General features: G+C 43.7%; 1 protein-coding gene across 11 annotated transcripts in view; it reads right to left on the reverse strand.

Moving 5' to 3' along the window:
- Positions 1-16,242, reverse strand: part of APBA1 (amyloid beta precursor protein binding family A member 1) — a 92,350-nt gene extending 76,108 nt beyond the window's left edge. For 3 of the 11 annotated variants that reach the window (XM_083701974.1, XM_083701971.1, XM_083701984.1), the window contains exon 1: positions 16,064-16,224. The gene's annotated coding sequence lies outside the window, so the exon portion shown is untranslated. Of the gene's footprint in view, positions 1-8,820; positions 8,885-9,790; positions 9,866-16,063 lie in introns of those variants that run through there. The other 8 variants (XM_083701979.1, XM_083701973.1, XM_083701982.1 and 5 more) reach the window with 7 other exon arrangements.
- Positions 16,243-16,497: the final 255 nt, after the last annotated feature.

A 16,497-nucleotide genomic window follows, 5' to 3' on the forward strand; every position in this document is an offset into this window, starting at 1 on the left:
ATTCAATGGGGCAATGAAGTGAATTCACAATCTTTGATTTTTTGCACCAAACTTGAAATTGAAAATTCAACATGAATGACTCACGTTAATTACTAAGCCTGCTACTAACCGTATATTTACCATCAACTTTGAATTCTAATTATGTTGTATATGTATGAAATGTAGCTTTAAAAGTAAAAGGAATATAAAAGAAACTCAGGTCTGCTACATGAGTATGTTCTTTAATAAGCATATCTACATGGTACAGTATTTTCAGTGCAACACTAATAAAATCAATATAAAGCTTAAAGTAAATGCTATTATTTCCAGAAAATAAAACACAATCAGTAATGACAAGTTACATAAATCAGAAATACAAATTACTATCTGCTTAGACAAGTACGGCGACACACAACATATTTAAATTATAACTGATAAATTGTCACAAGATAAAAATTTATTTTAAAAACAGGCTTTAAGTAACAATGTTTATTGTGGGACGCGGGTGGCGCTGTGGGTAAAACCTCAGTGCCTAGGACTTGCTGATCGCAACGTTGGTGGTTCGAATCCCCGCGGCAGGGTGAGCTCCCGTCGTTCGGTCCCAGCTCCTGCCCACCTAGCAGTTCAAAAGCACCCCTAAGTACAAGTAGATAAATAGGTACCGCTTTATAGCAGGAAGGTAAACGGCGTTTCCGTGTGCGGCGCTGGTGCTGGCTCGCCAGATGCCGCTTAGTCACGCTGGCCACGTGACCCGGAAGTGTCTCCGGACAGCGCTGGCTCCCGGCCTCTTGAGCGAGATGAGCGCCAACCCTAGAGTCGGACATGACTGGCCCGTACGGGCAGGGGTACCTTTTTAACAATGCTTATAAATTTATATTGACTCAAACATCTGAAGAGGATGTCAGCATCTTCATTTCCACTGGTAACAAAGCTTACTAGATTTTTTTAATGTGGATTGTAAAACTGGTTCTTACATTAGAATTTACAGTTTGTAGAAAATATTCTCTGGAGAATTTTCTAGCAGAGAATATTCTCAAGAATATTCTCATTCTTGATAATATCCTCTGGAGAATATTCTCACCTCACATCACTACTACCACCATTTGAACTCTGAACAAGAACCTCCTAAAATGTTGTTTCTCTGCAAATAGGTTAATGAGGGGTTGAAGTAGTCAATTTTGAACCACCTGAAAAGGTTTTACCCGATCCGTCCTTATAAAGACACAAACTAACCCTGATGGAAGCACTTTAGTATCTACCGTATTTTTCACTCCATAAGACGCACCTGACCATAAGACACACCTAGTTTTTAGATGAGGAAAACACGAAAAAAAATATTCTGAATCAAATGTTGTACTAAACTATTTAAAGCAGCAAAGCGGGCAGCTCCTGTCTGCTTTGCTGCTTTAAAGCAAACCTCAGAGGAGGGAAGGAAGGGGAACCATGGATCCTCCACTCGCAACTGCAGCGGGAGCCCACCGCCGTCCATAGGCATTCACTCTATAAGACGCACAAACATTTCCCCTTACTTTTTAGGAGGAAAAAAGTGTGTCTTATGGAGCAAAAAATACGGTAATTGGAACCCAAACGCTGAAAACCCGGGAGTGTTCCAGTTTTCGAACTTTGTTTTGGAAGCCGAATAGGCTCCATTTTTAGTCCTGAGCTTCCGTTTTGAGTGTTGCACTGCTAATTTGCATCCTACCATTGTAACTGATAAGTTCCTCTTCCAGTTTTAGTGTTGCACTGCTAATTTGCATCCTACCATTCCGACAGAAGTCTTTCATTTCTGATTGCAGTGTTCAGAGGTGATATTTGGAGCTTATATTTGGTGCTTTTGTTTTTGCTATTTTTTGTGTTTTTGTTTGTGTGGGTTTTTTGTTTTTGTGACTGTGTAGAACCCAGTTCAGCTACTGATTGATTGATTGATTGTGCTACTGCAGAAATGGATAAAAGCAGCAAAGGAAAGACAACTGTTAACATTGTTTATTGCTTGCATTTTATGGATCAATGGTCTCATTAGATACTAAAATTTCTGTTAAATTTAATTTTAGATTCCTGCTTTAGGGGTTGTTTTTAATTGTCTGGAATGGATTAATCCGTTTTGCCTTACTTTCTATGGGAAAGCGCACCTTGGTTTTGGAATGCTTTGGTTTTGGAACGGACTTCTGGAATGGATTATGTTTGAGAACCAAGGTACCACTGTAGAGTATTCCCTTTCCATGTATACAGACACAAAATGCTCAAATAGGACAGCCCCACTCAAACAAATTATATCTCAGCTTGAGCCTTATGGCCATTTGCCCTTCTCTCCTCTTTTTGCAGCATGCAGCAATTTGACTCAAAAGTTTCCATTTTGTCCAAACCAGGAAACTATGTTTATCAGATTCAGAAGCAACAGCTTCAAACAGCTTCAAAGAGTGGTTTAAGTCATTGGGGTAGTTCAAATTGGAGACTTGCAGGTTTCATTACTGTGCATGGCTAATAAAGGAGAGAGGAGGCGGGGGGGGGGGGGGACAAAAGGCTCTGGCTTACCTTAGTATTCCACCAAGATATGGTAATCTGAACGAGGCCAATATTTTCATTACATTTTTGAGTAATTCCATAGAAAAGTTTAAAAAACCTTTCTTCTCTAAAATAAAATTTTACGCTGGCAGTTAGGCAGACTAATTTACTCATCTATATCTCCTTCTCTATTGCTAATAAAATAATAAAATAATTTGTCATCTCATAATAAAGAATTTATCCCCTTACCACTTTTGTAAAATACCAAGCATTTGGCAAAGGAAGCCCAAGCCTTTCATTACGTGAATAATATTGGAACTTTTGGAGCTGCTGAAAATTTTGCAGGCCTGTATTTTCCAAACTTATTTAGCTTAAATATATAAATATTTCAAACAACCCAATTCATTTTCTTTCCATGTATCATAAAGACTTATGGAATAGCTTCAGTCAGGAAAACTTTTTTTTCTCACATGAAATTCAGTGAATTAATTCCTATAATTTTATTTATCAAATAGCACTGTCTCTACATTCAGATTATTCAAATGAGCATTAATTGAACCGATACGATCTCTAGCATAAAGACTGGGTTTAGCTCTATTAAAAATAAAAGAATGATTATCTTCAGTATCCTAACATATGCTTATCAGGTAGTACTGTGCAAGCTGCGACTGAAAAGTGCAGGTGAAAACACCAATTGATTTCCATTTTGAAAACAGCATATCATTTTGTAGAGTCCATTGGCAACAATCAGACTTGAATGGGAATACTTCTTTTTAGTGGCTATTAAAAAATGCCTTTGTCCTGCTTTGAGTTTCGTGTTTATTATGTTGATCAATGATCTGTATCGCTGTCAGGCCTGGTCGTTGTCCTCTTCAGATCACCACACAAACGCTTCTTGTTCTTTTATAAAACTTTTTATTGCGTATTAACAAAACAATCTTATAAACGGTTCTTAAATATCATTCCTCAGAGTCACTTCTTTCAGATCCCTTCTGAGCTCTGCTTCTCCGTGACCAGCCACCCTCAAAATGGCGAAGGCGCCCTTCCCTTCGCTTTCCCGCCCTTTTTCCTACCCTCCTGGCTAGAGCTGGCCTGTATCTCCCCTCCTGAACCCTGGCCTTTCCTGGGAACAGCCGGTCCCTCCCTCTTGTTCCTCCTGTTCTCTTCTATTAGATTCACTGCTCTCCCTCCCCCCTTGGGGAATGCTTTCTCCCTCTGAGAAACTGGAAACTTCTAACTCTTCCCTGACATCACCCCCTCCCCTAAGCCCCCCTTCTTCCTCCTCCTCGCTCTCCTCTGTTTCTGAAGGACCGAACCCTATGAACTCTTCTTCCTCGCTATCTGTCTCTTCAAAAATTTCTTGAAGATGCCAGTTATGGGGTTTTGGCTTGTGGGGATATTTTCTATGAAATTCTCTCTGCAATTCTGGAACGTTTATTTTTTCTGCTGGTTCCCATGAGTTCTCAGACTCATCTAACCCTTTCCATGCAACCAAATACTGTAATTTCCTCCTACTTATTCTTGAGTCTAATATCTCTTCCACTTCGGTCTCCTCTTCCCCCATCATGCTGGGAAAAGGAGGTGGTTCCCTTGAAATTTGATACTTAGGCGCTGGTACAAACACTGACAATAAAGATCTATGAAATACAGGGTGTATTCTCATATTTTCAGGCAAAAGAAGCTTGAAAGCGACTGGGTTAATTTGAGCCTTTACTTGGAAAGGTCCCAATCTCCTTGGTTCTAGCTTTTTACACCTCCCTTGTATTGGTTGTCCCTTGGTAGACAGCCATACCCAGCTCCCTACTTGGATTTCTTCCCCTGTCTGCAGCTCTCTTGTAAGCCTCTTTAGCTTCTTCCAAATCCTCTTTCAATATCTCATGAATGCACCTCAACTCCTCTATCATTTGTTCTGCTGCTGGTACTGCTAACTGCTCCTCTTGACCTGGGAATGCCCTTGGGTGCAAGCCATAGTTTGCCACAAATGGGGCTCTGCCCGTAGACACATGCATTGCATTATTATACGCAAACTCTGCTAGACTCAACTTCTCTAACCACCCGCTCTGCATAACACTGCAGATATTGTTGTAGTGTTGCATTCGTTCTTTCAGCTTCCCCATTGGTTTGCGGGTGTCTCGCCGACGTGAGGCTTAGCTCCACATCTAGTAACTGCATTAACCTCCTCCAAAATTGTGATGTAAATTGGGCCCCTCTATCTGAAATGATTTGTGATGGCATACCATGCAACCTAAAAATATTATCTAAAAACCTATTTGCAGTTTCCTGTGCGGTTGGAATTTTGGCACATGGTATGAAATGCGCCATCTTGGTTAGCATGTCAACCACCACAAAGATCACTGTATGCCTATGCGATGATGGTAGATCCGTTATAAAATCCATAGACACCACATCCCAAGGCCTTCCCGGCGTGGGCATAGGTTGTAACAACCCTGCAGGAGCTGCTCTGGGTGCCTTGGCTCGTTGACATACTTCACAACCTCTTACATATTGCGTTACCTCCTCCCTCAACTTTGGCCACCAGAACTGCCATGTGATCTGATACAGGGTCTTTTCTCTACCAAAATGTCCTGCAGTCGGGTTATCATGATGTTGCCTCAACACTTTACCTCTTAATTCACCTGCAGGTACATACAGCACCCCTCTCCTGTACAACAATCCACCATTTTCCTTGAAACCTTCCTCTTCCCCTCTACCATTTCTCAGTTCCTCCATTTTCTTTTGTGCAAACTCATCTGTTACTGTCAATCGCTGGAATTCCCTGCCGTCCACTACTACGGCTGCACATCCCCACTGATCCGATCTCAGCATTTCTCGCAACTTGGGAGGTGCTTCCCCTTCCATATACTCAGGTTTGCGCGGTAGCGCATCTGCACGAACGTTTTGATGCCCAGGTATGTACTCAATCCTAAAATTAAACCCAGCAAAAAACTCCGCTCACCTAATTTGCCTTTGGTTTAGCTGTCTAGCAGTTCTCCAATACTCTAAATTCTTATGATCTGTTTGTACCACCACCTGATGTGACGCCCCTTCCAAAAAATGTCTCCACACTTTAAAGGCAGCATGCACAGCTAAAAGATCCTTATCAAATATGGTGTAGTTTTGTTCTGATTGATTTAATTTTCTAGAGTAGAAGGCACAGGGTCTCCAGTCCCCTTCCTTGTCCTGTTGCAGCAGAATGGCCCCAATAGCCCTATCAGAGGCAACAGTTTCTACCTTTATACGTTTACTTGGATCTAGGTGCATAAGATATTTTTCTGAAGCAAACACCACCTTTAATTTATCAAAGGCCTTCTGTGCTTCCTCAGACCATCTGAATGGTCCCTTGCCTCTTAGACAATCAGTCAGTGGTGTTGTGGTTTTGGAGTAATTACCTATGAATTTACGATAGAAATTAGCAAATCCTAAAAACCTCTGTAGATCTTTCTTAGTTTTAGGTGCCTCCCATTCAACCACTGCCTGAACTTTACTGGGGTCCATGTGCACCCCTTCATGGGAAATGCAATATCCCAGGAACTCCACCTTTTGTGTGTGGAACTTACACTTTTCTAACTTCACATATAACCTGTTGGTCCTCAATCTCTCTAACACCTGCGTGACATGTTTTACATGTTCCTCCATACTTTCACTATATATTAAGAGGTCATCTAAATAAGAGACACAGAACTGATCCAGTATACGTGCCAAGACGTGATTGATGAAGGTTTGAAATACCCGAGCCATTTTGCAAGCCAAAAGGCATTACCAAGAATTCAAATGCACCATACTTAGTACAAAAACTGGTTTTCCACTCATCCCCTTCTCTGACCCTTATCAGATTATATGCTCCTCGTAGATCAAGCTTGGTAAAGACTTTGGCTGACCTTACTCTCTCTAAGAGGTCCTCTATACGTGGCAGTGGGCACACGCGAGGCTTCATTTGGCTGTTAAGGATTCTGAAGTCACATACTAATCTCGGTGCCCCTTCCTCTCCTTTCTTTTTGACAAAAAAGACGGGAGCACCCCCCGAGGCCGTGGACTCTCTAATAAAACCTCTCTGCAAATTCTTTTGCAGGAACTCCCTCAATGCTGCAGATTCTACTTCCGACATGGCATATATCTTGCTTGGTTGGAACTGTGCCCCAGGGACTAGATCTATCTTACAATCATAGGGCCTATGTGGTGGAAGTTTATCTGCTTCTTTTTCACAAAAAACATCCCGATAAGCAATATATTATGACGGAATCTCACTTTCATTCCCCATCAACTTCCCTTCTACCTCTGTTCCCATTACTTCCACTGAGATTTTTCCCTTTTGCCCCAAACAATGTGTCATACAATAGATCGAACCAAAAACCAAAGACCTTTGATGGCAGGCAATCACCGGATTATGACGATTGAGCCAACTCATGCCCAGCACCATCGGGCGCCCAGCTAGTTTGGTCACATGAAATGCCCTGGTCTCTGAGTGATTACCCATATCCATTCTCATTGGTGGAGTCTCGTAAGTCACTTCTCCTGAAAGTAGCGGTCTGCCGTCGATTGTTTTCACTCTTAGTGGGAAATTCAAAGGTAACAAAGCGATTTTGTGTTCCTGTACCAATTTCTGGTCTATGAAATCTGCTGACGCTCCTGAGTCTAACAGCGCCTCTACCTGGACCCTGTGTCCATTGGGTAGTTGTAGTTGCACCTTCACTGTTAGTCCTGGAATAGGTGGTTCAGCGTGAGAGCCTTCTATTGCTCCTCCACCCGGCTGCAAGCTCCCATTTCCAGCTGGGGACATTCGTTTCCCTGATGCAGTTCCTTCGGGCAATTGTCTTCTCCCATGTCTGCTCCAGATAGAGACTCCCATCCTTTACGATTGCGACATTGTCGTGCTAGATGCCCTGGTTTTCCACAGACAAAGCAACGCCTCGTGTCTCTTCCTCTCCCTGCATTTCCTCTTACCATGGAAGAGGTAGTAACTGGGAGGGGTCTGGCTGCCCCCAATTCCATGGGCTCTGGCCGCTCTTGTCCTGGCACGTTGCCCGCTCTGCTCTCTGTCCTTTCGATAATATTGTTTTCCCGCCACCGTGGTCTCCATTGTTCCTTCTTTTCACTAGCCCTCCGTTCCACGCGTAGGCTCAATTGCAGGCACGTTCGGACCAGAGAGTCCAAGGAACTAGGTTCTGGCATTTGGGCCAATTGGTCTAAAATCTCATTATTCAGTCCTTCCCTAAAAAGGGCTGCAACTGTTGGGGAATTCAGATCCCATTTTAATTTCTGCACCAGCAAACTAAAGTTGGACCAATAAACTCCCACAGTGTCTTTTCCTTGTCTCATTCTCAACAGCTGCCTAGCTGTGGTTACTTCATGCGCAGGGTCTAAGAAAATCGCGTCTAGATACTGCAGAAACATTTGTAGATTTCCTAGGGCGGCATCCCTCCGAGATATTAGGGGTATAACACAGTCCTTAGCCCTCCCTTCCAAGAAATTAATCACATAAGCAACCTTCTCTTGCTCAGATTGAAATTCTTTATCCTTTATCTCAATTATGTAAGAAATTTCTGTCTTGAAAGCCAGAGCTTTCTCCCTTGAAGCTACGTGGACGTACAGTAAATGTTTTACTCACTCTATCTCCACACGTCGCTTGCAACATGGTTCTATGTTCTCCCAGTGCTGCTGATAGTATGTCGACTTGACTTTTCAACTGCAAGTTCTGTTGCCATAAGTCCTGTAATGTTAGCTGGAGCGCTGGGGTTTCTCCTTGCCCAACTGGCGCCTCAGCTCCCTCCATTTTGGCTTCTCCTTCTTACTTATAGTGAAGAGGCGCAGAGCAGAAGGTGTTCTGTCAGGCCTGGTCGTTGTCCTCTTCAGATCACCACACAAACGCTTCTTGTTCTTTTATAACTTTTTATTGCGTATTAACAAAACAGTCTTATAAACGGTTCTTAAATATCATTCCTCAGAGTCACTTCTTTCAGATCCCTTCTGAGCTCTGCTTCTCCGTGACCAGCCACCTTCAAAATGGCGAAGGCGCCCTTCCCTTCGCTTTCCCGCCCTTTTTCCTACCCTCCTGGCTAGAGCTGGCCTGTATCTCCCCTCCTGAACCCTGGCCTTTCCTGGGAACAGCCGGTCCCTCCCTCTTGTTCCTCCTGTTCTCTTCTATTAGATTCACTGCTCTCCCTCCCCCCTTGGGGAATGCTTTCTCCCTCTGAGAAACTGGAAACGTCTAACTCTTCCCTGACAATCGCCCCCCCCCCCAAAAAAACCCCACCATTTTTTCCAATCACCATCAACACAGACTACACATCTATAAAAGCCACATTGTACAACTTTTAAGCACATATTTAAAATGTTTATTACCTGTTTCTCATTGCAACAGCAATCTCACTGAGGCAGATGTTCTGGGAAATTTTGAGTCATGGCACTGGGGTGTGTAAGACACAGTCAAGGAAACCGGGTGGGGAACATGAAGGTTAAGAGATCAGCACCAAGCCATCCAGCTATAGCATACACATATATTATAATTTTCTATTAAACTATTGGAATTTAGAAACATTTGCTGATTTACTGAAGAACACCCAGAGATCTAGCCCCTGGCCCATTCCAGAGCAATGCATGTTACAATCCCCTAGGCATTGTAACATTCCCCTAGGAAGTCCCCTTCTTTTTTCAGATGGGCAATAAGGAAGTTGCCCAAGAAAGCACACTCAAGCCATTATAGCTCTGTTGGGGTGTCCACCGCATATTGTCTGCCTCTCTGCCCACTGAAATATACAGTGGTACCTAGGTTTTCGAACAGCTTAATTCATGAACAACTTGGAAATCGAATGCCGCAAACCCGGAAGTAGGTATTCCGGTTTGTGAACATTTTTCAGAATCCGAACTGTTCCGTTTTGAGTGTTACACTTCATTTTTCAGTGCCACACTTCTATTTTGAGTGCCCCCGCTCCTGCTTGCAAAGGTGGAGGAGCTGGATCGGGGCAGCTCAGCTGGGGAGCGCGAAGCCTCCCTTCCCAGCGCGAACCCCTCAATGGAAAGTGCGATGGAGCCTGCACCTCCCCAGCTGAGCAGCCCGATCCAGCTCCTACTCCTGTGCAAGCAGGAGCAGCGGCAGGGATCTCTCGTGGCAGCTCAGCTGGAGAGGGCAAAGCCTCCCTTCCCAGCTGAGAGATCCCCGCCTCGCTCCTGCTAAGATCTTTGCTAAGGAGAGGGATCCTGCAGGAATCTCAACTAGAACATAAATGACATCCAACCTCTGCTTAAAAACCTCCAAGGAAGGAGAGTCCACCACCTCTCAAAGGAGTCCTTTCCCCTGTTGAATAGCTCTTACCCTCAGAAAGTTCTTCCAGATGTTTAGTCGGAATCATCCTTCTTGTAACTTGAAGCCATTGGTTTGGGTTCTAGCCTACAGAGCACGAGAAAACAAGCTTGTTCCATCGTCCATGTGAGATTCCTTTAGATATTTGAAGACAGTTATAATACAGAATCATAGAGTTGGAAGGAACCCTGAGGATCATCTAGTCCAACCCCCTGCAATGCAGGAATATGCAACTGTCCCTTATGGGAACTGAACCTGCAACCTTGGTGTTATCCAGTGCCGAGGGCCTTCTGGCGGTTCCCTCATTGCAAGAAGTGAGGTTACAGGGAACCAGACAGAGGGCCTTCTCGGTAGTGGCGCCCGCCCTGTGGAACGCCCTCCCTTCAGATGTGAAGGAAAAAAGCAGCTGTCTTATCTTTAAAAGACATCTGAAGGCAGCCCTGCTTAGGGAAGTTTTTAATATTTAATGCTGTATTGTTTTTAACACTTGATTGGAAGCCGCCCAGAGTGGCTGGGGAAACTCAGCCAGATGGGCGGGGTATAAATAATAAATTATTATTATTATTATTATTATTATTATTATTATTATTATTATCAGCAACATGCTCTATCCAACTGAGCTATCCTACTGATGCCATCTCCTCCCAGTCTCCTCTTTTCCAGGTTAAACATACCCAGCTCCTTCAAGCGCTCCTCGTAGGGCTAAGTTTCCAGACCCTTGACTATCTTGGTCGCCCTCCTCTGCACACCTTCCAGCTTGTCAACATCCTTCTTAAATTGTGGTGCCCAAAATTGGACACAGTATTCTAGGTGTGGTCTCAGCAAAACTGAATAGAGTGGTACTATTGCTTCCCTTGACCTGGACACTATACTTCTGTTGATGCAGCCTAGAATAGCATTAGTTTTTTTGCTGCTGCATCACACAGTTGACTCATGTTAAGCTTGTGGTCTACCAAGACCCCTAAATCCTTTACACATGTACTACTGGAAATCCAGTATATTTGTGCATCTGGTTCTTCCTGCCTCAGTGCAGAACTTTACATTTGTCCCTATTGAAATTCATTTTGTTAACTTGGGCCCAGTTCTCCAATCTGTTATATGGTCATTTTGAATTCTGATTCTGTCTTCTGCAGCATTAGTTACCCCTCCCAGTTTGGAGTTATCTGCAAATTTAATAATGATGATGATGATGATGATGACAACGATGATGATGATAATAGCAATAGCAGCAACAATACTCCACCCATCAGTTTCCCCAGCTACCCTGGCAGCTTCCAGCACATATACAAACATAAGAAAATGTCAAACCTCAAAAACTTCCCAAACATCTCCTCAAGACCTTTATCCAAGTCTTTTATAATGTTGAACAACAAAGGGCCCAGGACATAACCCTGCGGACCCCACTTGTGATGGGTTTCACCTCACAGTGGCTGGCAAGAATGTATTTGCTAAGAGTCTGCCAAACCTGTGAGCTCTAATGTGTGAGCCCCTTGTTTTCTCACATATTTTAGTCTGGAAGCAAGAATTAATGGGCACTAGAGGGTGTTGCTTCACTGCAGTATTTACAGACACTGGAGGAAGCAACTCTTGAGCACAGTGACATTGTCTACCCAGTCAAGTCATAGTCAAGTGTCATCATTCCAACACCCTAGTAATGCTTTTCAACCATTATTATAACCCAGCAGTAAGCACAATCCTATCAATTGGTTGTGAAAGGGTACACTCTTGTTTTCCCATAGATTTTAGTCCAGCGGCCGAATCTGACATTTCCAGCTTTTTTTTTTTATACGAAGTTTCTGGGTGATCAAGAATAGCTTACCCACACAGTGTTAGACATGCCTGGTGTTTCATTCAAAACCAGCTAGCCTTGCCAATATGTGCATTGTGAGTGGACCAAAAACTTGTAGCCCAGGTGTTGGCAGGCCAATATTTTATAAAACACGGTCAAGGGACCTGTTTAACAAAAGAATTTGAGTGCCTTCAGGGTCCCATTAGGTTCAGTTCTTCTTGAAGACCTGGTATCACATTTGAACAAGGTCATAATAAAATGTATAAAACTGTATGTATGTATGTATGTATGTATGTATATATACATACACATATATATGATTCCACATATTTTTCCTCACATACATTCATGTGAAACTCCTGAAAACAAACAGCCAACACCACAAACAAGCTCTCACACTGAAATAAGAAAATTTGTGCTTCCAGGGTCTCCCAGATCCTGTTCCTTGTTCTATTTAAATCAAGGCAGGTACACTATGGCCCTCCCAATGCTGTTGGACTCCTGCTTCCAGCAGGGATGATGTAGTCATCAACGTCTGGAGAGGGCCAGGGAAACCAACTGTAGACTAAACCAAGAGGAAGGTTGAAGGGAACCATAACAGCACAAGGGAAATTTAAGCAAAACTGTGTGCCGTACATCACACAACACAAAGAATGGCAGGCTGAGATATTTCTGCAATCTTAAGAAAATACACAAGCATTGATTAAAGATTCTGTCTAACTCCATGAAGTTCTTTGTACCTGTTTTTTTCTTCTTTTTAAAATCAAAATCAATCTAAGCAGAGAAAGACTGAAAGTAGAGAGCGTGCTTAATCCTCTCCCCTTTGATCGTTTTTTTCAGCTCTAGAGCAACCTTTTGAAGCTTCTTCTACCATTTATATATATGAGAGAAAACATATGGGGTCCTCTGGGGACCAGATGAGAAAGGTCTGAATAACCTCCATTTCCATCTGGTCTTGCTCTGCCCACAGAGATGATTTTGGTTTTTTGAAAAAGGTGGAGAAACACCCTATAGAAATGCACACAGAAAGAACTCTGTAATAGGTGGCCTGAGTTTATGTAGAAGAGACCTAAATTTCATTTTGTGCTGCTGCAGGATGGAACTGGAAGGGGAAGAATGAAGAGGTATTATATCTAAAATGCTGCAATGGTGCACTGTTGTAATTTCTTAAATGCAGAGTTCAAATTAATTCAGTGATTGTGAGTCAGAACAACCTTCTGTGAAACCTTGAGGGGAAGGAAGACCTTCATCTCCTGCCTTTCCATGCTGGCAAGCTGGGCGGCCTGCTTTGGTCAGTTCCCCACATTTAGTCAATGATACCTTTGTAAATTTCCTTGAAGGTCACAGACAACACCTTTCATTCTTCTTTTCTATTTTTATTAAAGATTTTCTTGATTTTTAGAAGTATGTGTAATGTCTCTTGTATCACCTTTCATTCTTAAGGCTTCTTTTATAAGATATCAGACATCAGAGAGGCAGCTATGTAGCTTAAAGACAATTAAGGGTTGAACTGAGAATGACAATGATCAAACAGTTCAGCTCTTTAAATACTTATTCTTAACGATTTAATACATTACATATTTTTAAATTTTATTTTAATCCCAGCAAATAAAAAACAATTATTACAAAAGCAAAAGTAACATCGCTGCCTTCCACTTTACATATTCATGTTTAGAGGGTTTTTCCCAATGAATTTTATTGCTTTTTTTTTTTTACTTATTGCTGGTTTTGCAATTTTTGCAATTTTTAAAAAACCACTTAGAAGCTTCAAAAAATTTAAGTTTATAACTCAGTATTAAATGCATCCATTTAGATATTCAACTGATTTCAAGCAAGTATGCTTCGGATCATAGCTTTAAGAACAGTACATTTTTCAAACAGAATTCATTTTGAGCTAATACAAAATAAATTTTCTGCATGCAATATGAAAAACATTTCTACTTCTCTCAAGCAGCACTCTCTTCTTAGAGTCTAAATCCCCTGGCAATCTTTCAATGAATCAACCAATGACTCAAACTACAAATATCTTTTCTATACCAGCTTTCTAAAATGCGAGGCTTTACATTGAAGACAAAACAACAGTCAAAAGACATTACTCCTATTTCAAATCAAGCCAGGCGCATTAGTGCATAACAAAAATGTAGCTGCAAGCTAGAACAGCTACAAAAGAGGCATTATACCTCCATGAATTATAGGATACATGTCTAGTACTACTATTACTTGGCCAAACCAGTTCAAATCTGATGTTTATGGCACTTTTAAATTCAGATTACTGCAACCATTCTTCAATCATTTTATAGCAAACACAATAGATATTCAAAACAAAAAAATTCCTTCCAGTAGCACCTTAAAGACCAACTAAGTCAGTTCTTGGTATGAGCTTTCGTGTGCATGCACACTTCTTCAGATACAATAGATATTTTCAATCAACCTGGCTTTCAACTTTATCACAATGTACTGCATAGTCTCATAAACACCATCTGAAGTTAACATGATTAGCCCAAAGCCACTCAGTTACCTCCATAGTATTTGAGTCTATTATCTCCCACAACGAAACCCAACTTTCTATTAAGCATGCCCACTTTTTAGTGATGGGATTCCTAAAACTGTTACAGCTAAGATAAAAAGAGAAATGTAGCAGTATTCCCCAATGCAGAACCTACAAACCATAAAGAAAGTCACCTGCTGAATTTCTGCTAGTCAAGGTATTAAAGGTACAACACAGCAGGACAAAAAGAAGCTGACGTGTACATACTTTCTAAATTTCAAACTTAAAAGCAAAACTGCTCTCAAAAAAGCTGCAACAGAGGCATATACAGAAAATGTAGTGCTACAATAAAGCTATATACACAGTACTCCTGTTTTGCTTTCATTTTCTAAATACTATTGGCTAGTATGCTGTGCTTTAAAACAGGCTAACAGCACGACTTTCAGTGGTGATGAGGAACCCTAGATTGCCTATTTAGAATAAATATATACCCAGGGCTTTTTTTCAGCTGGAACTCGCCTGAACTCAGTTCTGGCACCTCTCAGCTGGGCACCATTGCCATTATAAGAGAACAAGTGAGGTGTTCATGGTGGGTTCCAGCACCCCTTTTTCTAGAAAAATAGCACTGTATATAAGTTAGAATTAAAAGACAATCAAATCTTGGACAGTATTATTACAAAGATTGATTTAATTTGAGGTCATGGTCAATCACACAACTGGGAATATCCCCCATGGATTTAACTGTACTTTCTTTAACTGGTCATACATAGTCCTACCTGCTATATATTTACTCAAAAGTAAGCCACACTGTGGTTTCTGTTGCTTATGTGACACTCGGTGTATGAAGGACCACAGCTGTGCAGCACAGTCCTGTCATTGCTCACTCATAAGCAAAACCCACAGGACTTGTTTCCAAGAAAGCATGCGTAGGATTTTGGTCTTAATATGTTTAGGGATGGAGATGCATGGATGTTATGCAGATCTGCCCCTTCACAGCTCCCCCCCAAAAATACAAAAAAAAAATGCCACTAGGGATATGCTGGATATGCTTGATATACTAAGTTTCTGAAATGACTTTCAGATTCAAGACAAAGGAGAAATGGTTCCTGTTTTGTGTTATTGTTAATGCAGCAACAAAAATACAATACTGTACTTTTTTCTCCATTTCTCAGCCTGCAATAAATATGGCATTGTATGTGTGCTTCTGGAGGTATGAGAGGCACAGGCTGCAAACACAGAAAAAACACTTCGCATTTTGACAGCAGTGCAGTAGAATGTAAGGTACTGTGACTCAGATATTGTTCGGATGATGGAGATGGGTCTCTGGAAATACATAAACAAAGGGATGCCTAAATGCATATTGATGGATGCGCACATCCATACCAAAATAAGCAGCATACTTTGAGGCGAGAAATTTATGTCACATGTCTGATCTGCCCCTCACCCCTGCATTTGCATACATTTAATATGAAGGATTGTTCGGAGGCAAGAAAAGGGGGAGCCTTTCCGTTCATTCTTGGCGGTGGGTACCGTTCCTTTTGAGATATTATGGTCTAGAAGCATTTTTAAAAATCTGACGTTACAGCCATTGGAGAGCTACGCCAAGTCTTCTCAAAACGAGCCTTTAAGAAAGGGGAGAAAGCCCCAGGGAGGCGCCCGGGCGGAGCCCCCATCCCACCCCCGCCAGGAGGAGGAGGCGGCGGCTGCCGGGCGCTGCAGGCGCATCCGCGGCTCCGACGGAGGGAGGTCGGCTTCCCCTCCGATGCGGCACCTGGCGGGCCCCGCAGCCTCAGGCAAGGCGGAGACCCGGCCGCGCCCCCCCCCCCCCCGCCGCCGAGATGCCCGCAGCCCGACGAGCGAGCGAGGAGCCCCCGCGCCATTCCCGCGGCTGAGGAGACCCGGCGGCTCTGCCTCCCTAGCGGGCCGCTGGGGCTGCCGGGCGGGCGGCGCCTGCTTCCCCACAGCCCCTTCTCGGCCCCGAGGGAGCCGCGCATCTCTCGGCCCTTACCTGTCTGGGGAGCCGCGGCGCCCGCCGCACTCAGGGCGCCCAGCGGAGGCCGAGGCGGCGGCGGCGGCGGCGCTGGGCTGGGCGGCCCACCTGGAAAGCAGCTTTCCGCGGAGCCGCTCGCCCGGCCTGGCGCTCCACCATCTTCCTCCTCCGGCTCCGCCCCGGCTCGGCTCCGCAGCCTCCCGGCCAGCGCCTCCCCGCCCGCCCTCCGCTCCGCCCTCCGCCCGCCTCCGCGCTCGCCCGCTCGCCCGCCCGCGCTCCTCACGCTCGGCCCCGAAGGAGGCGGCGGCGAGGGGCCGGCGAGGAGGAGGAGGAGGAGGCGGCCGCCGCTTGGGTCGCCCGCAGGCCTGGGGAGGAGAGGCAAAGGGGCCGAGGAGAAGAGGGCGGCGGGCCGGGTTCCCCTCACTCAGCGCGGAGCCCTGGCTGCCAGCCCC

This window comes from Podarcis gaigeae, assembly GCF_964106915.1.
Source record: "Podarcis gaigeae genome assembly, chromosome: 11".
NCBI classification, from domain to species: Eukaryota; Metazoa; Chordata; class Lepidosauria; order Squamata; family Lacertidae; genus Podarcis; species Podarcis gaigeae.